We start from the raw sequence: 20,408 nt of genomic DNA, 5'->3' as shown, positions 1-20,408 counted from the left end.
GCATGTGTCATCAGGGAAATGAAAACTACAAAATGTGACACCACACAGCTATTAGAATGACCAGAATTCAAAACACTGACATCACCAGATGCTGGAGAGGATGTGGAGCTTCAGGAATGCTCATTCATTGCTGGTGGGAACACAAACGATGCAAACTCTTTGAAAAGAGTTTGGGAGATTCTTGCAAAATTAAATATACTCTTACAATACAATTGAGCAATCACATTCCATTTCTTACCCCAAAGGAGTTGGAAATGGGTCTACAGAAAAATCTGCACTTAGATATTTATAGCAGATTTATTCATAATTTGCAAAACGTGGAAGTAACCAAAATATTCTTCAAGAGGTGAATGAGTAAACAAAATGTGGTACATTAACACAATGGGATACTATTCAGCACAAAAAGAAATGAACTATCAAGTCATTAAAAGATATGGAGGTCCCTAGCACTGGCAGGGCGGTGGGTGGCAGGGTGGCGGGTGGCGGGGTGATGAACGTAGAGGAAACTTAAATTGCATATATCAAAGTGAAAGAAACCAACCAGAAAAGTCTACAGACTGTATGATTACGTATGTGCCAATATAAGTGGCTAAACTATGGAGACAGCAAAAGGATCAGTGGTTGCCAAGGGTTGGGAGCAGGGGGGAATAAACAGACAACAGAATTTCAGAGCAGTGAAACTACTGTATGATACTATAATAAATCCTGCTATTATTTATTTTTTCATCTAGATATGTTATTGGACATTTGTTCAAATCCACAGCATATTTAATTGCCTTTATAATGGGATTATGTGAGACCGTTAAGAGATAATTAGGGCACTGGGCAGCAGCCTCATGAATAGATTAAAGCCATCATCATGGGAGTGGGTGAGTTATTGTAGGAATGGGTGAGTTATGAAAGGACAAATTTGATCCCTTTTTCTTTCACAGGTGCGTGCTCTCCTGACATGTGATACCTTCTACCACGTGGGTCAGCAAGAAGGCTCACATCAGAGACAGTCCCTCAGTCTCGACCTTCCCAGCCTCCAGAACCATGAGCCAAATAAACATCTATTATGTATAATTTACCCAGTCTCTAGCATTCTGTTTTAGTAACAGAAAATACACCATAACAGGTATTTTTTAAAAGACCAATATCCATCATGAACAAATGCAAAGATTCTAATAAAATAAATGCAAAGTTGCTAATTAAATACTCACAAAACAAGTAGAAGTGTATACAAGGGAAAATACATCATGATCAAGTGGATTTTGCCTTGAAAATCAAAATTAGTCCAAAACTCAAAAAATGTAATGCCTTATATTAAAGACGAGAAAACTCTCTTTCTCTCTCTGTTTTGTTTTGTTTTGTTTCTGCTTTGTTTTGTTCTGTTTTTGTTTGTTTGTGTGTTTGTTTTTTGTACCAAGGATTGTACCCAGAGGTACTTAACCACTGAGCCACATCCCCAGTCCTTTTTGTTTTCAATTTGGGGACTGGGTCTCCCTAAATTGCTTACAATCTCATTAAATTGCTGGCACTGGCTTCGAATGTGCAATCCTCCTGCCTCAGCCTCCCAAGCTGCTGAGATTACAGGCATGAACCATCACACCCAACTAGAAGATTCATTTTTTTTACCTTCACAATAGATGCAGAAAATATCAATCTGATAAGACACAAAATCTATTCTTGATGAAAACTCTTACCAAACTTCTTCCCCTCAATTGTAAAAGAAATACAAGACTATTAAGATGAAAACTCACAGATATACTAGTGAACACACAGTGTGTAAAGATCTTGAAATCAAATTATCCTGAGGAGGAAAATTGATAATATTAAACAAAAACCTTAAAAATACAGTTACTCTTTGCCCAGAAATTGCATATCAAAATTTTATTAAGAAATAATCCAGACCGGGTACAAGTGGCACACTCCTGGAATCCCAGCAGCTCGGGAGGCTGAGACAGGAGGATCACAAGTTTAAAGCCAGCCTCAGCAATTTAGCAAGGCCTTAAGCAATTTAGGGAGACTCTGTCTCAAAATGAAAACCAAAAAGGACTGGGATGTGGCCCAGTGATCAAGTGCCCCTGAATTCAATCCCCAATACCCCCCCCAAAAAAGAAGGAATTATCAGCAAATTTTGCTTTTATTTTAACCATTCCGTGTGGTTTGATATTCTATAATGACCATCTGTTTATATATGTATCAAAACTTTATGACATGTATTATTTATATATATTTTATGATAATTATATATGATGAGTGCTTAGAATTTTTTTTTTTTATTTTTAAATGTATGTCTAATAACATATGATGCTCATCCTTTGACACAATCTCTGTCTGTGGTCTGGCTAGTTCTCAAACAATGGGATTTTAACTTCCATTGTCTGGATGTGTATTTGTATTAAGGAAGATAATAGCTAAAATGCTACTTGATTTCCTAGGAGATACAGATAACACAGCTACATAATGGGTTGTCACTAATATAAAAACCATGCATATTTTTTCAAATAAACTCCTGGAAAGTTTTGTTTATACTGCCCTGTGCTTCTGCAATTTTGTTTTTCAGATGTAAATATAGAATTCCCCATATTTCCATTTCTTGCTCAGACCCATGATCCTTAAATATGGCGCATCTGTAAGAATGATTTCCTAGCGGTTTTCTGCCATCCTGCATCTTTCACTTTCACATCATTCATGAATTTTCAAAGCACGCCTTCCATTGTTTCACTCTGATATGATAGGTATTTTTTTAATATTTTTGTTAGTTGTTGATGGACCTTTATTTTATTTACTTATTTATATATGGTGCTGAAAATCAAATCCAGTGCCTCACCCATGCTAGGCAAGTGCTCTACCACTGAGCCAGAACCCCAGCCCCATGATAGTTATTTTTTAATTACATGGTTTGAATTCCTTAGAAAATAAAGTCTCAAGATTCATTTTATTGGGCTGGGGAGATAACTCAGTCAGTAGAGTGCTTGCCTTGCAAGCACAAGGCCCTGGGTTCAATCGCCAGCACCGCAAAAAAAAAAAAAAAAAAAATTCATTTTATTTATTTTGCAGTAGAAAACAATTTTTGAATATTTTATCTTAATACTGTTGATTTATAATATAATTTTCATAAACTACATTTCATAACTTCACATAACCATTATTTTATGACTTAATATAATTAATAATGTTTGAAAAAGCTAGTATTTAGTGTTCATAACAGAAAAACAAAATCTAAATCTACAAGAATCAGGAGTATTTCACTTTCTTCAAGAAACTACTTTGGCTATTAGTACCACTACACTGTATCATAATGAATTTTATTTGAAAATACAGTCATATTCCTGATTTTATTCTTCATTAAGTCAACACATAATTTGCATAATTACCTCTGTTCCTTGGTAAAAAATATTATTCAGATATGATAAAAATTTTTCTAGTTTTCTTTAAAATACTTATATTTTTATAATAGAAAACTACTATAAAAAGAAATCCTCAAAAATAGTCAAAATCCAAAAGCTCTTTGACACAAACATTTAGACCATAACTTTTGAAGTACTGGAAAATCCACTGATTTGATATTAATAAATTGATATTTTAATAACATCCCCTATAAAAACAATCATGAAAAAATATCTAAACCAAACTCAAATTTTAAACTCAGACACAAAGTTGATAAATATTACTAGTCTTGGTAGCCTTTTTAGGAGGGATCAACTTCCTTCCAAAGAGCACTATAGATAAAAAAAGTCTTGGACAATATTATTGACTCTGTGACATCTGTAAGTGGTGTCAAATTATATTACATGTCAGCTCAAGCTCAGCCCACAGGAATGGTTTTCAAAAACTCTTCTCTGGTTTTCTGCATTCCCAGGGCCCTCCTAGACCAGCAAGTCCCTCACTTCAATTCCCACAATCATACAACCTCCCACCAAAAGCAGTAAAGCAAATTTTCTATGTTCATCTTCCCAAGTCACGTCCAATGAGCTGAATTTATTGGAGGCCATGTCATGCTATATGAGGTGTACAGAAAAATCAGTTCTTAAAGGTCTCTAATCATCTCAGAGATTCCAGGTTTTGGTGCTCAAGAGTATACATGTTCCACCGAAGTATGATATGATATTCAAGTTAATGCAAACTCCAAGATTTTATCACTTATATTTAAGAATATGGAGAAGGATAAGAACTTCAACCTGTCTGGTAGATGGTAACAGAGAGCAGTCAAATTATTAGATTTGCACTACAGAAAATCTCTCTGATGGCTTTGTGGGAGGCTCAATGCCCAGAGATCAATTAAGAGGTGTGGAATGAGACACCTGAACCAAGGAAAGGCTCTGAAAATGGAGAGAAAGGGACAAAAATATGCAATATTAAAAAGAATAGATAAGGGACCAGGAGCTTAATTCAGTGGTGGGGCACTACTTCGAAAGAACAAAGCCCTAGGTTTTATTTCCAGTACCAAAAAGAAGAAGGAGAAGGAGGAAGAGGAGGAAGAGGAGAGGAGAACAGAAAGACAAAAGAAAATAGGGCCTATGTGGAATGCCAGCACAGTGGTGCCCACCTGCAGGGATCTCCAGTGCCACCTCAATCAGTGCCGTACTGGGGAAACCCATCTACCAGCAAGTAGAGATGCCTTGGTCTGCCATCACAGATTATGCCCAACCCAGATGCCACCATCTTTAGTTAGGGCAGCTCCCATTCTGGGACACCACATTATCCTTTCATGCATCAGGCTACTGAAAACTGGAAAGCTTGAATAGTATATTACAGTTTTATTTTAGTTTTTTTTTATTATTCCTATCTTTCTAAGTTTTTTATTATTTTTCTCACTCTATTTTCTTATCTATTTCCTTAGAGTCTCTTTCTCTCTTTTCTCATGCTACCAATTTCTTTTAATATCACTTTCACTCTTCCTATGATCTAGTACCTCTATATACTCACTTGTTATCTCATTAACATTACATCCTACACCCCTCCTGATCCTCTTTGTCTACCATTAGAAATTGTAGACCCTATTAGAAACCTATTATTTTTGTTGTAGATAATAATTGAACTCATCGTCTCTGTTTATTATGACAAAACTTTTAACGTCTTAATAGGGGCTATTTGGTTTAAGGCTCCATATTGTTTGTACTGAGCACTGGTAATGTTGATCTCCCCCTTAAAGGTGAAGTGTTGGAAACCTGCAGGGACACTATAAACCTACAGGGGGGGGACTGTAATACCTCGGATCTGAACTGCTAGAGGGGAAGATACATGAACAACATGAAAAAACAAGGCAAGAAAGAACACCAAACAAACCAAGATGCTGGAATAATAGAATCCATTGACAGCATAGTAGAAGTCATGTCATAAAGGGAGTTTGGAAATTACATAATTAAAATGATCTGTGTGTAAAGGATGATATAAGAGAGCAAATACAGGCCATAAATGATCACTCCATTAAATAGTTAAAAGAGCAAATACAGGAAGCAAAAGATCATTTCAACAAAGAGATAGAGATTCTGGGGGAAAAAAAAAAAAACAGAAATCCTTGAAATGAAGGAAACAATAAACCAAACTGAAAATTAACTAGAAAGCCTTACCAACAGAATAGGTCACATGGAAGACATAACCTTGAAAAGGAAGACAAAATGTTTAATCTTAAAAATAAAGTTGACCACACAGAGAACATGGTAAGAAATCATGAACAGAAACTCTAGGAATTGTGGGATGACATGAAAAGACCAAATTTAAGAATTATTGAAGTTGAGGAAGGCACAGAGATACAAACCAAAGGAATGAACAATCTATTCAATGAAATAATTTCAGAAAATTTCCCAAACCTGAAGGATGAAATGAAAAATCAAATACAAGAGGCTTACAGGACACCAAATGCACAAAATTACAACAGACCCACACCAAGGCACGTTATGATGAAAATGCTCAACATACAAAATAAAGAGAGGATTTTAAAGACTGCAAGAGAAAAGTATCAGATTATATATAAGGGAAAACCAATACAGATATCACCAGATTTCTCAGCTCAGATCCTAAAAGCTAGAATGGCCTAGAACAGCATTCTTCAAGCTCCAAAATAAGAAGGATGCCAACCAAGAATCTTATACTCAGCAAAACTAACCTTCAGATTTGAAGACAAAATAAAAACCTTCCATGATAAATAAAAATTAAAATAATTTACAAATAGAAAGGCTACACTACAGGACATTCTCAGCAAAATATTCCATGAAAAGGAAATGAAAAACAACAATGAAAGTCAGCAAATGGAGGAACTACACTAAAGGAAAAGCCAATCAAAGGATAAATCAAGTTAAAAACCAAAAATAAGCCAAAGTGACCAGGAATATAAATCATATTCAATAATAATCTTGAATGTTAATGACCTAAATTCATCGATCGAAAGACATAGACTGGCAGATTGGATTAATTAAAAGACCCAACAAAATGCTGCCTTCAAGAGACTCATCTCATAAGAAAAGATATCAACAGACTGAAGGTGAAAGGATGGAGTAAAACATACCACACGCATGGACATAGTGAAAAAGCAGGGGTTTCCATCCTCATATCAGATAAAGTGGATTTGAAGCCAAAATTAGAAGGAATAAGGAAGTACATTTCATAATGCTTCAGGGAACCATAAATCAACAAGACATAACAATCATAAATATTTATGTCCTAAACAATGGATCATCTGTGTATGTCAAACAAACCCTTCTCAATTTCAGGAATCAAATAGACCACAATGCAATAATACTGGGTAACTTTAGCACATCTCTCTCACTACTGGATAGATCTTCCAAACAAAAACTGAACAAAGAAAACACTGACTTCAACAAAACAATCAATAACTTAGACTTAACAGGTGTGTATAGAATATTCCATCAATCAATGGGCGAATACACTTTCTTTTCAGCAGCACGTGGAACCTTCTTGAAAATAGACCATATGTCATGCCACAAAGGTACTCTTAGCAAATACAAAAAAATAGATACTACCTTGGGTTTTATCAGATCATAAGGGAATGAAATTAGAAATCAATGATAAAATAAAAAATAGAGGGGGTTTCAAGATGGCGGACTAGAGGGTGTCTGCATTTCATGTTGCTCCAGGACACAGGATTCAAAAGAGGAGATAGTGAGAGACTTGGGACAAACTCAAAGCCACTGGGTGAGTCTCCCCCGTTGGGGAGGCGTCCTGTATGGGGCAGTAGTCCCGGGATGCAGGGAACTTTGTGAAGTAGAGTTGCTCGGCGAGACGTCCCTCCCCCCGCTGGAGCAGTGAACACGGACAACTGGGAGCATCATAGAGGAGGCCGCTCAGCACAGCTCTTGGACTCAGAGCAACCACTGGGGCTCTGAGAGAATGCCTACAGGAAGAGATGTGTGGCGAGCTGCTTGGACTCAGAGCGATCGCTTCTGAACACTGGGGAGCTGCCCGGAGGAAGAGGAGAAGCGTGGCAGGTCGCTTGGTCTAGGAGGGACTGCATCAGATTCCGGGTGGCTGCTCAGAGGAGGTGGCGAGTGCTGAGTTGTTTGGACTCAAAACGACCGCTCCTGAACTCCGGTGGCCTGTCTGGAAGAGGAGCGCAGTGGGTCGCTTGGTCTCGGCGCGACCGCTCCTGAACACTCGGGGGGCTACCCCGAGGAGGAGGAGGAACAGGGCGGGTCACTTGGACTCGGAGTGACTGCCTAGGGCTACAGGGGTTGACGGGAGGAGGAGACGCGAAGTGAGCTGCTTGGACTCCTAGTGACTGCCTCGGAACACCGGGCAGCTGTCTGGAGGAAGAGGTGTGTGGCGGGTCTCTGGGACTCGGAGCTATTGTACGGGGCTCCAGGTGGCGGCTCAGAGGAGGGGCTGCATAGACAGGTGATTAGGTACAGAGCAGGGTCCCAGGACCTAGGTGGCTTCTTGGTGGAAGAGCCGCACAGAGACATGCTTAGAGGCGGAGCGAAGGTTCCAGGACTGCGGGCAGACTCTCTGAGGAGAGGCAGCCTAAGGAGACTCGTCTGTGAAGGGTGAGGCTCCCAAGCCCAGGAGGTAGATCTGGGCCCCTGGGAACATTGCAGAGGAAGGCAGCCCAGCCCAGGCAGTAGTTGTAGATTGAGGGGAACTTCTAGGAGGGAACTGACCAGCGAGACCTCCCCAACAGGTGAGTCTTCCCTGCCGGGTGAGGTTTTCCCACAAGGACGGTAAAACCAGAGACACAGGCACAAACAAGCCTTGCCTCAGCCTGCAGCCTAGTTCCCCTTTGGATGACCATTTGTCAACAAGTGGAGGCACCTCTGCCCACTAGCTGGGAATATACACCACCTGAGTGTCACTACCCCTAGAGAGGCAGCTTCCTTGTGGAGCACCGCATTATCAATTTCCTCCAAGACTTCAGGCTACGGAAGGATAAGAGGGGATATACTAGCAATCATCAGGGACATTATAAGTCAATAGAGGAAATCTGCAATATCTTAATGATCCACTGATTCCTGAACAATATGAGAAAACAAGGGAAGAAAATGCCCCAAACAAATGTAGATGTTACATCAATAAAATCCAACGACAGCATGGCAGAAGAAAGGACAGAAAGGGAGTTCAGAATGTACATAATTAGAATGATCAGAGAAGCAAACTATGAGATGAAAGAGCAAATGCAGGCATTGAATGATGAGATGAAAGAGCAAATGCAGGCATTGAATGATCGCACCAATCGACAGTTAAAAGAGCAAATACAGGAAGCAAAAGATCATTTCAATAAAGCGTTAGAGATATTAAAAAAAAACAAACAGAAATCCTTGAAATGAAGGAAACAATAAACCAAATTAAGAACTCCATAGAAAGCATAACCAATAGAATAGAACACCTGGAACAGAACCTCAGATATTGAAGACAAAATATTTAACCTTGAAAACAGAGTTGAACAAACAGAGAAGATGGTAAGAAATCATGAACAGAATCTCCAAGGACTATGGGATATCATGAAAAAACCAAATTGAGAAGTATCAGGATTGAGGAAGGCTTAGAGAAACAAACCAAAGGAATGAACAATCCATTCAATGAAATAATATCAGAAAAATTCCCAAATCTGAAGAATGAAATGGAAAATCAAGTTCAAGAGGCTTATAGGACTCCAAAAACACAAAATTACAACAGACCCACACCAAGGCACATTATAATGAAAATACCTAACAAACAAAATAAAGACAGAATTTTAAAGGCTGTGAGAGAAAAGAACCAAATTACATTCAGGGGGAAACCAATACAGATATCAGCAGATTTTTCAATCCAGATCCTAAAAACTAGAAGGGCATGGAACAACATTTTTCAAGCTCTGAAAGAAAATGGATAGCAACCAAGAATCTTATACCCAGCAAAACTTACCTTCAAATTTGATGATGAAATAAAATCATTCCATGATAAACAAAAGCTAAAAGAATTTACAAAAAGAAAGCCAGCATTACAGAACATTCTCAGCAAAATATTCCATGAGGAAGAGATAAAAAACAAAGAAGCAAATCAGCAAAGGGAGGAATTATCCTAAAGGAACTGTCAAATAAAGGAGGAACCAAGTTGTGTCCAAAAAATAAATAAATATATAAAATTTAAAAATGAACCAAATGACCGGGAATACAAATTATATCTCAATAATTACCCTGAATGTTAATGGCCTGAATTCATCAATCAAAAGACATAGACTGGCAGATTGGATTACAAAAGAAAGATCCAACAATATGTTGCCTGCAAGAGACTCACCTCATAGAAAGAGATACCCATAGACTAAAGGTGAAAGGATGGGGAAAAACATACCATGCACATGGACTCAGCAAAAAAGCTGGAGTATCCATCCTCATTTCAGATAATGTGGACTTCAAGCCAAAGTTAGTCAGAAGGGATAAAGAAGGACATTTCATACTGCTTAAGGGAAGCATAAATCAGCAAGGTATAACAATTATAAACATCTATGCACCAAACAGTGGCTCATCCATGTATGTCAAACAAATCCTTCTCAATTTTAGAAACCAAATAGACCATAACACAATAAGACTAGGTGATTTTAACACATCTCTCTCACCACAGGACAGATCTTCCAAACAAAAATTGAACAAAGAAACCATAGAACTCAATAACACAATCAATAATTTAGACTTAACAGATATTTATAGAATATATCATCCAACCAAGATGGAATAAACTTTCTTCTCAGCAGCATATGGATCCTTCTCTAAAATAGACCATATATTATGCCACAAAGCTAATGTTAGCAAATACAAGAAGATAGAGACACTACCTTGTATTCTATGAGATCATAATGGATTGAAGTTAGAAATAAATGAAAGAGTAAAAATCAGAAACTACTCCAACACCTGGAGATTAAACAATATGCTATTATATGATGAATGGATAGAAGATATTAGGAAGGAAATTAAAAAATTCTTGGAGGTAAATGAGAACAAGGAAATATCATATCAAAATCTCTGGGACACTATGAAAGCAGTACTTAGAGGAAAATTTATTTCATGGCACATTCAATAAAAGAAGTAAAACTCAACAAATAAATGACCAAACACTACAGCTCAAATCCCTAGAAAAAGAAGAACAGACCAACACCAAAAGTAGTAGAAGACAAGAAATAGTTAAACTCAGAGCTGAAATCAACGAAATTGAAACAAAAGAAACAATACAAAAAATTGACAAAATAAATAGTTGGTTCTTTGAAAAAATAAACAAAACTGATAAACCTTTAATAACACTAACAAAGAGAAGATGAGAGAAAACCCAAATCACTAAAATTTGGAATGAACAAGGAAAGATCACAACGGACACGACTGAAATACAAAACATAATTAGAAGCTATTTTGAAAATCTATACTCCAACAAAATAGAAAATTTCGAAGATATCAACAGGTTTCTAGAGACATATGAAATGCCTAAACTGAATGAGGAGGACATACACAATTTAAATAGACCATATTCAAGTAATGAAATAGAAGAAGTCATCAAAAGCCTACCAACAAAGAAAAGTCCAGAACCAGATGGGTTCTCAGCCGAGTTCTACAAAACCTTTAAAGAAGAGCTCATTCCAATACTTCTCAACATATTCCATAAAATAGAAGAGGAGGGAACCCTCCCAAACTCATTCTATGAAGCCAATATTACCCTGATACCTAAACCAGACAGAGACACATCGAGGAAAGAAAATTTCAGACCAATATCCTTAATGAACCTCCACGCAAAAATTCTTAACAAAATTTTAGCAAATCGCATACAAAAACATATTAAGAAGATAGTGCACCATGATCAAGTGGGTTTCATCCCAGGGATGCAAGGTAGGTTCAACATCAGGAAATCAATAAATGTCATTCACCATATCAACAGACTTAAAGTCAAGAATCACATGATTATTTCAATGATGCAGAAAAAGCATTTGATAAAATACAGCACCCCTTCATATTCAAAAGCTCTAGAAAAAATAGGGATAGTGGGAACATTCCTTAACATTGTAAAGGCCATCCATGCTAAGCCCATGGCTAATATCATTCTAAATGGTGAAAAACTGAAAGCATTCCCCCTAAAAACTGGAACAAGGCAGGGATGCCCTCTTTCACCACTTCTATTCAATATTGTCCTTGAAACTCTAGCCAGAGCAATTAGACAGACCAAAGAAATTAAAGGGATATGAATAGGAAAAGAAGAACTTGAACTATCCCTATTTGCTGATGATATGATTATATACTTAGAGGAACCAGGAAATTCCACCAGAAAACTTTTAGAACTCATAAGTGAATTCAGTAAAGTAGCAGGATATAAGATCAATGCACATAAATCCAATGCATTTTTATACATATGTGAGGAATCTTCAGAAAGAGAAATTAGGAAAACTACCCCATTCACAATAGCATCAAAAAAATAAAATATTTGGGAATCAATCTCACAACAGAGGTGAAAGACTTCTACAATGAGAACTACAGAACACTAAAGAAAGAAATTAAAGAAAACCTTAGAAGATGGAAATATCTCCCATGTTCTTGGATAGGAAGAATTAATATTGTCAAAATGGCCATACTACCAAAAGTGTTATACAGATTCAATACAATTCTAATTAAAATCCCAATGATGTACCTTACAGAAATAGAGCAAGCAATTATGAAATTCATCTGGAGGAATAAAAACCCAGAATAGCTAAAGCAATCTTTGGCAGAAAGAGTGAAGCAGGAGGTATTGCAATACCAGATCTTCAACTCTACTACAAAGCAATAGTAAGAAAAATGGCAAGGTATTGCTACCAAAACAGAAAGGTGGATCAATGGTACAGAATAGAGGACATGGACAGAAACCCAAATAAATACAATTTTCTCATACTAGACAAAGGGGCCAAAAATATGCAATGGAGAAAAGATAGCCTCTTCAACAAATGGTGCTCGGAGAATCGGAAATCCATATGCAACAGAAAACTAAACCTATATCTCTCACCATGCATGAAACTAAACTCAAAATGGATTAAGGATCTCAGAATCAGACCAGAGACCTTGCATCTTATACAAGAAAAAGTAGGTCCAGATCTTCAACATGTTGGCTTAGGACCAGACTTCCTCAACAGGACTCCCATAGCACAAGAAATAAAAGCAAGAATCAACAACTGGGATAGATTCAAACTAAAAAGCTTTCTCTCAGCAAAGGAAACTATCAGCAATGCAAAGAGAGAACCTACAGAGTGGGAGAAAATCTTTGCCACTCATACTTCAGATAGAGCACTAATCTCCAGAATCTATAAAGAACTCAAAAAACTCTACACCAAGGATACAAATAATCCAATCAACAAATGGCCAAGGAAATGAATAGACACTTCACAGAAGAAGATCTACAAACAATCAACAAACTTATGGAAAAATGCTCAACATCTCTAGTAATAAGAGAAATGCAAATCAAAATCACCCTAAGATTCCATCTCACCCAAATTAGAATGGCGATTATCAAGAGTGCAAGCAACAACAGGTGTTGGCGTGGATGTGGGGAGAAAGGTACACTCATACATTGCTGGTGGGTCTGCAAATTAGGGCAGCCACTCTGGAAAGCATTGTGGAGACTCCTTAGAAAACTTGGAATGGAACCACCGTTTGACCCAGCTATCCCACTCCTTGGCCTATACCCAAGGACTTAAAATCAGCATATTACAGTGATGCAACCACATCAATGTTCATAGCTGCTCAGTTCACAATAGCCAGATTGTGGAACCAACCTAGATGTCCTTCAATTGATGAATGGATAAAGAAACTGTGGTATATATATACAATGGAATATTACTCAGCCATAAAGAATGATAAAATTATGGCATTTGCAGGCAAATGGATGAAATTGGAGAATATCATGCTAACTGAGATAAGCCAATCTCAAAAACCAAAGGAAGAATGATATCGCTAATAAGTGAATGATGACACATAATGGGAGGTGGGAGGGGTTAGTGTTAGTGTTAGAGTTAGGGTTAGGGAAGGGGGGCAAGAATGGGGGAAGGAAGGACTGTATAGAGGGAAAAGAGGGGTGGGAGGGGTGGGGGGTAAGGGAAAAATAACAGAATGCATCAAATAACAATACCCTATAAAAATTTATGATTACACAAATGGTATGCCTTTACACCATGTACAGAGAAACAACATGTATCCCATTTGTTTATAATAAAAAAAAATTTTAAAAATTAAAAAAAAAATAGAAACTACTCCAACATCTGGAGACTAATAACACACTATTGAATGATTTATGGATAATAAGACATCAGAGGGGAAATAAAATATTTTAGCAGTAAATGAGAACAAATATACAACATATCAAAATCTCTGGGACAGTATGAAAGTAGTACTAAGAGGAAAATTTTTGCATGGAGTGCATTAATAAAAGAATAAAAAGTCAACAACTAAATGACCTAACATTACAGCTCAAAGTCCTAGAAAAAGAAGAACAGATCAACATTAAAAGTAGTAGAAGACAGAAAATAATTAAAATCAGAGTTGAAATCAAAGAAATTGAAAAACAAACAATTCAAAAAATGGAGAAAACAAAAGGTTGGTTCTTTGAAAAAATAAATAAAATTTATAAACCCTTCACCACACTAACAAAGAAGGAGAGGGAAAACTCAAATTACTAAACTTCGTGATGAAAAAGGAAATATCACAACAGACACTATTGAAATAGAAAACATAATTACAAGCTATTTTGAAAATCTATACTCCAACAAAATATAAAATCTCAAAGACATTGGCAGGTTTCTAGAGACCTATGATCCACCCCAAACTGAATCAGGAGGACATACACAATTTAAACAGATCACTTTCAAGAAACGAAACAGAAGATGACATCAAAAGTCTACCAACCAAGAAAAGACTGGGAGCAGAAAATTCTCAGCTGAGTTCTACAAGACCATCAAATAAGAATTAACCAATATTCCTCAAAGTGTTCCATGAAATAGAAAAGGAAGGAATCCTTCCAAACTCATTCTATGAAGCTAGTATCAGGGCTGGGGTGATAGCTCAGTCGGTAGAGTGCTTACCTTGCAAGTACAGGGCCCTAGGTTCAAACCCCAGCACCTCAAAAAAAAAAAGGACTTGAAGCTTGTTTCACCTTGATACCAAACCCAGACAAAGGCACATCAAGGAAAGAAAACTTCGGATCAATATCCCTGATGAAAACAGATGCAAAAATTCTTAACAAAATTCATCAACATCTGGAAATCAATAAATGTAATCCACCACATCAACAGACTTAAAGATTAAGAATCATGATTATTTCAATAGATGTAGAAAAAGCATTTGATAAATACAGCACTCATTCATGATCAAAATACTAATTTAGGGATAGTAGAAACATACCTAAACATTGTAAAGGCTGTCTATGCTAAGCCCACAGCCAACATCATTCTAAATGGAGAAAAACTGAAAGCATTCCCTCTAAAATGCCCTCTGTCACCACTTCTATTCAACATCATCCTTGAAACTCTAGTCACAGCAATTAGGCAGACCAAAGATATTAAAGGGATACGAATAGGAAAAGAAGAACTCAAACTCTCACTATTTGTTGACAACATGATTCTATGTTCAGAGGATCCAAAAAATTCGACCAGAAAACTTCTAGAATTAATAAATGAACTCAACAAAAACAGGATATAAAATTAACACTCATAAATCTAATGCATTTCTATTCATAAGTGATGAATACACTGCAAGAGAAATTAGGGAAACTATCCCATTCACAATAGCATCGAAAAAAATAAAATACTTGGGAATCAATCTCAGAAAAGAGGTGAAAGACCTCTACAATGAGAACTACAGAACACTAAAGAAAGAAATTAAAGAAAACCTTAGAAGATGCAAAGAACTCTCATGTTCTCAGATAGGCATAATAAACATTGTCAAAATGGCCATACTACCAAAAGTGCTATACAAATTCAATGAAATTCCAATTAAAATCCCAATGACATACCTTATAGAAATAGAGAAAGCAATCATGAAATTCATCTGGAAGAACAAGAGACCCAGAATAGCCAATTCAATTCTGAATAGGAAGAGTAAAGCAGGAGGCATCACAATACCAGAACTTCAACTATACTACAGAGAAATAGTAACAATGACATGGTATGGTATTGGCACCAAAATAGACAGGTAGATCAATGGCACAGAATAAAGGACAAAAGATAACCTATCCAACAAATGATGCTGGGAAAACTGGAAATTCATATGTAAATAAATGAAATTAAACCTCTATCTCTCACCCTGTACAAAACTCAACTCAAAATGGATCAAAGACGTAGGCACTATAACAGAGACCCTGCACATAATAGAAGAAAAAGTAGGTCCAAATCTTCATCATGTCAGATTAGGACCAGACTTCCTTAACACCACTCCAAAAGCACAAGAAATAAAAGCAGGAATCAATAAATGGGATGGATTTAAACTAAAAAGATTTTTCTCAGCAAAGGAAACAATCAACAATGTGAAGAGAGAGCCTAGAGAGTGGGAGAAAATCTTTTCCACACACACTTCAGATAGAGCACTAATCTCCAGAATCTATAAAGAACTCAAAATCCTTTACACCAAAAATACAACTAACTCAACCAATAAATGGGCTAAGGAACTGAGCAGACATTTCACAGAAGAAGATCTACAAGTGATCAACAGATAAATGAAAAAATGTTCACTGTATCTAATAATTAGAGAAATGCAAATCAAAACTACCCTAAGATTTTATCTCACTCCAATTAGAATGGCTGTTATCAAGACTGCAAGCAACAATAAGGATGTGGGGGGAAAAGTTACTTACACTCATACATTACTGGTGGGGTTGCAAATTGGTGCAGACACTCTGGAAAGCAGTATGTAAATTTCTTAGAAAACTTGGAATGGAATAACAATTTGACCAGTTATCCTACTCCTTGGTCTATATCCAAAGGACTTAAAATTAGCATATTATAGTAATACAGCCACATCAATATTTATAGCATCTCAATTCACAATAGCTAGATTGTGAAACCAACCTAGATGCCCTTCAACAGATGAATGGATAAAGAAACTGTGGTATATATATACACAATGGAATATTACTCAGCCATGAAGAAGAATAAAATTATGGCATTTGCAGGTAAGAGGGTGGAGTTGGAGAATATCATGCTAAGGGAGATAAACCAATCTCAAAAAAACCAAACACTGAATGTTTTCTCTGATAAGTGGAGGATGATACATAACGAGGATGGGAGGGGATAAGGGAAGAATGGAGGAAGGATGAATTGTTTAGAGGGAAAAGAGGGGTGGGGAGGGGTAGGAGAAGGAGAGATTATTAGAAGGAATGAGACCGACATCGTTACCCCATGTGCACATATGATTACACAAGCGGTATGACTCTACCTCGTGTACAACCAGAGAAATGAAGTCTTACTCCATTTGTGTACAATGAATGAAGAAAACTAAAATTAAAAAAGAAATTTTTAAAAAATTTTTAAAAAGAAAGTAGGATTTTAGCAGATGGGAACAGAACTTAGACATCTCCCAAGAGTATAACTTGAAAAGACTGAAAGCCTCACCAATCTGGGGTAGAAAAGCAGAAGAACTGGGTTTCTTAGGGAAGGTTACGAGTTTAATCAAAGTTATATATGGAATTTTTTTTTCCAAATTACTTTGTCTAGAGTTCAATATAAAAGTCAAGACCAGTGACTTGAGAGGATATTTCAGAGGTAGGCAACAGGTCGGATGAAATATTTAATATATTACAACAAGAACTACAAAACAGAAGTGCTTACAAATCTATACAAGTTCAAGAGCATCTGATCTTTTTGCTGAGGTTCAGTTGCAAATCGGCGAAGGAAACTGGATAAAGATTAGTCAGAAACATCAATTTCAGCCTTCAAGATTATTCTCCCCATCTTTTACTAAGAGTCTACCGTGTCTTTAGAAGCACTGCTACAAGTCCTCTGGAGCTCACAGATGGCAGACAAGGTTCCCAACAGCTGGGTTGTAACCTACACTAGAATTGGGCACACATAATACCTGTTCCTACTCATCTGGTAACACAGAGAGAACAGTAAAACATTCTCTTTGAATAATTATTTTTACTATTTATGAATAATGTATTTATTTTTAAAATAATGACATAGGCTGAGCACTATGGTATATACTTATAATCCCAGCAATTTAGGAGGCTAAGGCAGAAAGATCCAAGTTCAAGGCCAGAAACAACGTAGCAAGACCCTGTTTCAAAATAAAATTTTTAAGAGGGAAGAGAAAGTAGCTCAGTGATAGAGTGCTTGCCTAGCATTCACAGGCCCTGGGTTCAAGTACTACAAAAAAAAAAAAAAAACTACCATTATTATATAATATACTATATCACATGAAATATTTAATGTGTTTATTACATATTTATATCTCTTAATTTATACACAGTTTCACCATAAATTTTCTTTTACAGTTTCTATGCTTTTTTTATTTAGTTGTAAACCTGATTCACATTAAATGATTTTTGGGGGGTTTTTTAATTCATAAATCAGTTTCTCCTCTTTTAGTTCCAAAATATTCAAGACATTTACAATCGCTTAATAGTCACATAGTTTTCTTTGCCTTATAAAAATAAATCGTTGCTTAGAAATTACCAGGGTAAAATATAATTATAATATACATTGAACGGGATGGAAATGTACATCTTCTGGCCTCAAAAAATATTAATTAATAATATTAAAGTTTTCCTCAACTGTTTATGATTTATGCTAAATTTCAGTTTTCAATACTAACTAAATCTAAAAACCTTAGCATGAACTCGATGTCAGTACGGGTGAATAAACTTAGATGATAAAAAGGCTTCAATTCTCAAAGTTCTCTGGTATTTATCTCCGTTTTGTCTATTCCTCTCCATGTGTAAGGACACTGAGAAACTCAGAGGGTGTGACTAGAGTTACACACGTGGATTGGAAGAGAGATATCCTTTAGAATCAGTGTCAAAGAGAGGAACGGCCATCGTCAAGTATCAATGGGAAATGTGTCCAGGATGTGAGGTTTCAGCCATCACCATCCCCAAAGTCTTCAATGACAGAAACTATCTCCAAGAACGAACTCGACGTTCCATAGCTGGGTTGAATCCTCCACAGCACAGACATACTTTTTTCTCTTCGTGGTGATGGGGCTGGAACCCAGGGTCTCATGAACACTAGGTCAGTGCTCTACCTGAGTTCCTCCCCATTCCCTCTTCAATATTTTCAGAATCCTCAGAGTAGCAGTTCCCTGGGAAGAACCGACCATATCAGGATAGCCTCTGTCAGGAGACTTTTCATAGTGGACATTGAAACCTGAACTAAAATGAAGACTTGTAAATATTCAATTAAAGAGATTAATTTCCAGGAACAATCACTATTAATCTGAATTTCTTGGACTGTGCATGAAAGAACTTTTCCTTAAACTTGCTAAAGCCTTAACAAAGAGTCTCCTCATTGCCACTTTCATCTCCTTATTTCTAAAGGTATAGATGATAGGATTCATAAAAGGAGTGATAAGAGCATCGAAGATAGCTAAAAATTTATCTATGGGTAAGGCAGGGAAGGGCCACACATAGACAATGATGCAAGGACCAAAGAAAAAGACCACCACAGTGATGTGAGCTGAGAGAGTGGAGAGGGCCCTGGCTGAACCACCCGAAGCGTGTTTACGAACCGTAACCAGGATGAAGACGTAAGACACAATCAGGATGAAGAAGGTGCCCGTGGAGATGAACCCACTGTTGGCAGCGACCAGAAACTCCAGTCTGTAAGTGTCTGCACACGCGAGTTTGATGAACCGAGGAAAGTCACAGTAGAAGCTATCCATTTTGTTGGTTCCACAAAAGGGCAAGTTTACAACAAAAGCCAGCTGGACCACAGAGTGGATGAGTCCAATGGTCCAGGCCACAGCCAGGAGAGAAGTGCACATTCTCAGGCTCATGCTGGTCAGGTAGTGGAGGGGCTTGCAGATGGCCAAGTAGCGGTCGTAGGCCATGACGGTCAGCAGCACCATCTCTGTGTCCCTCCCACGGTGTGAATGAAGAACATCTGTGTGATGCAGCCTTTCAAGGAGATGACTCTGTGCTATCTGAAGAGGTCATAAATCATCTTTGGAGTGGCGATGCTGGACACGCCTGTATCGATGAAGGAGAGATTGGCCAGCAAGAAGTACATTGGGGAGTGTAGGTGACGGTCTGAGATGATCGTGAGCACAATGAGAAGGTTTCCCAGCATACTTGCTACATAAAATGTCGTGAAGAACAGAAAAAGGAGAATCTGAATTTCCCAAGAACTGGTGAGTCCCAGCAACACAAATTCAGACACCACTGAGTGATTTCCTCCATCCATCAACTTCAAGTGCAAGGATGACCCTGCGTTACTGTTACCTGAGGAGCACACGAGGAGGGGGAGAGTTTTCAAGTCGAAAAGGACATCCTGGCTATGGAGTAATGACCCAGGTGTCAAAAACTGAAGGTCACCTTGCCCTTGTACAGTGAAGAGTTTATACTGTGCTCGGGTCACAGAGAACTAATCCCAGAAACTTTTCCATGCCTAAATCATTGGAATCATGTTCTCACACAACCTCAGATTTAGTTTGGGCTTTATGGTACATCTAGAAGGGGAATATGTAAACAAAGCACCAAAAAATTTTTAAGGAGTGGTATACCAAAAGTACAGAAATGTATACTCCCTAATTTCTACATGAAAAAAAATCTCACAGAACAGGAAACGTGTTGAAATGGAAAAGCTACTTATCTTTTTCTATTGTACACAGCCACCTTACAACATTCTGAAGTTGTTTAGTGATATGTCTTGGGTTTTCTAGGTTTATAATCATGTGTCATCAACAAAAGAGGTAACCTTTTCATCTTAAAATTTTGCTGGTATAAGATTGTATTCATACATTAACCCTTGCTGACATGGAAGTCCTACCATAGTTTTCTAT

General features: G+C 37.2%; 1 pseudogene; it reads right to left on the bottom strand.

Moving 5' to 3' along the window:
- Positions 1 to 18,839: 18,839 nt before the first annotated feature.
- Positions 18,840 to 19,810, bottom strand: LOC124976503 (olfactory receptor 4F3/4F16/4F29-like; annotated as a pseudogene).
- Positions 19,811 to 20,408: the final 598 nt, after the last annotated feature.

Source organism: Sciurus carolinensis, chromosome 2 (genome assembly GCF_902686445.1).
Source record: "Sciurus carolinensis chromosome 2, mSciCar1.2, whole genome shotgun sequence".
NCBI classification, from domain to species: domain Eukaryota; kingdom Metazoa; phylum Chordata; class Mammalia; order Rodentia; family Sciuridae; genus Sciurus; species Sciurus carolinensis.
The sequence above is the reverse complement of the archived record's forward strand: the minus strand, read 5'-3'. Positions and strand labels throughout refer to the sequence as shown.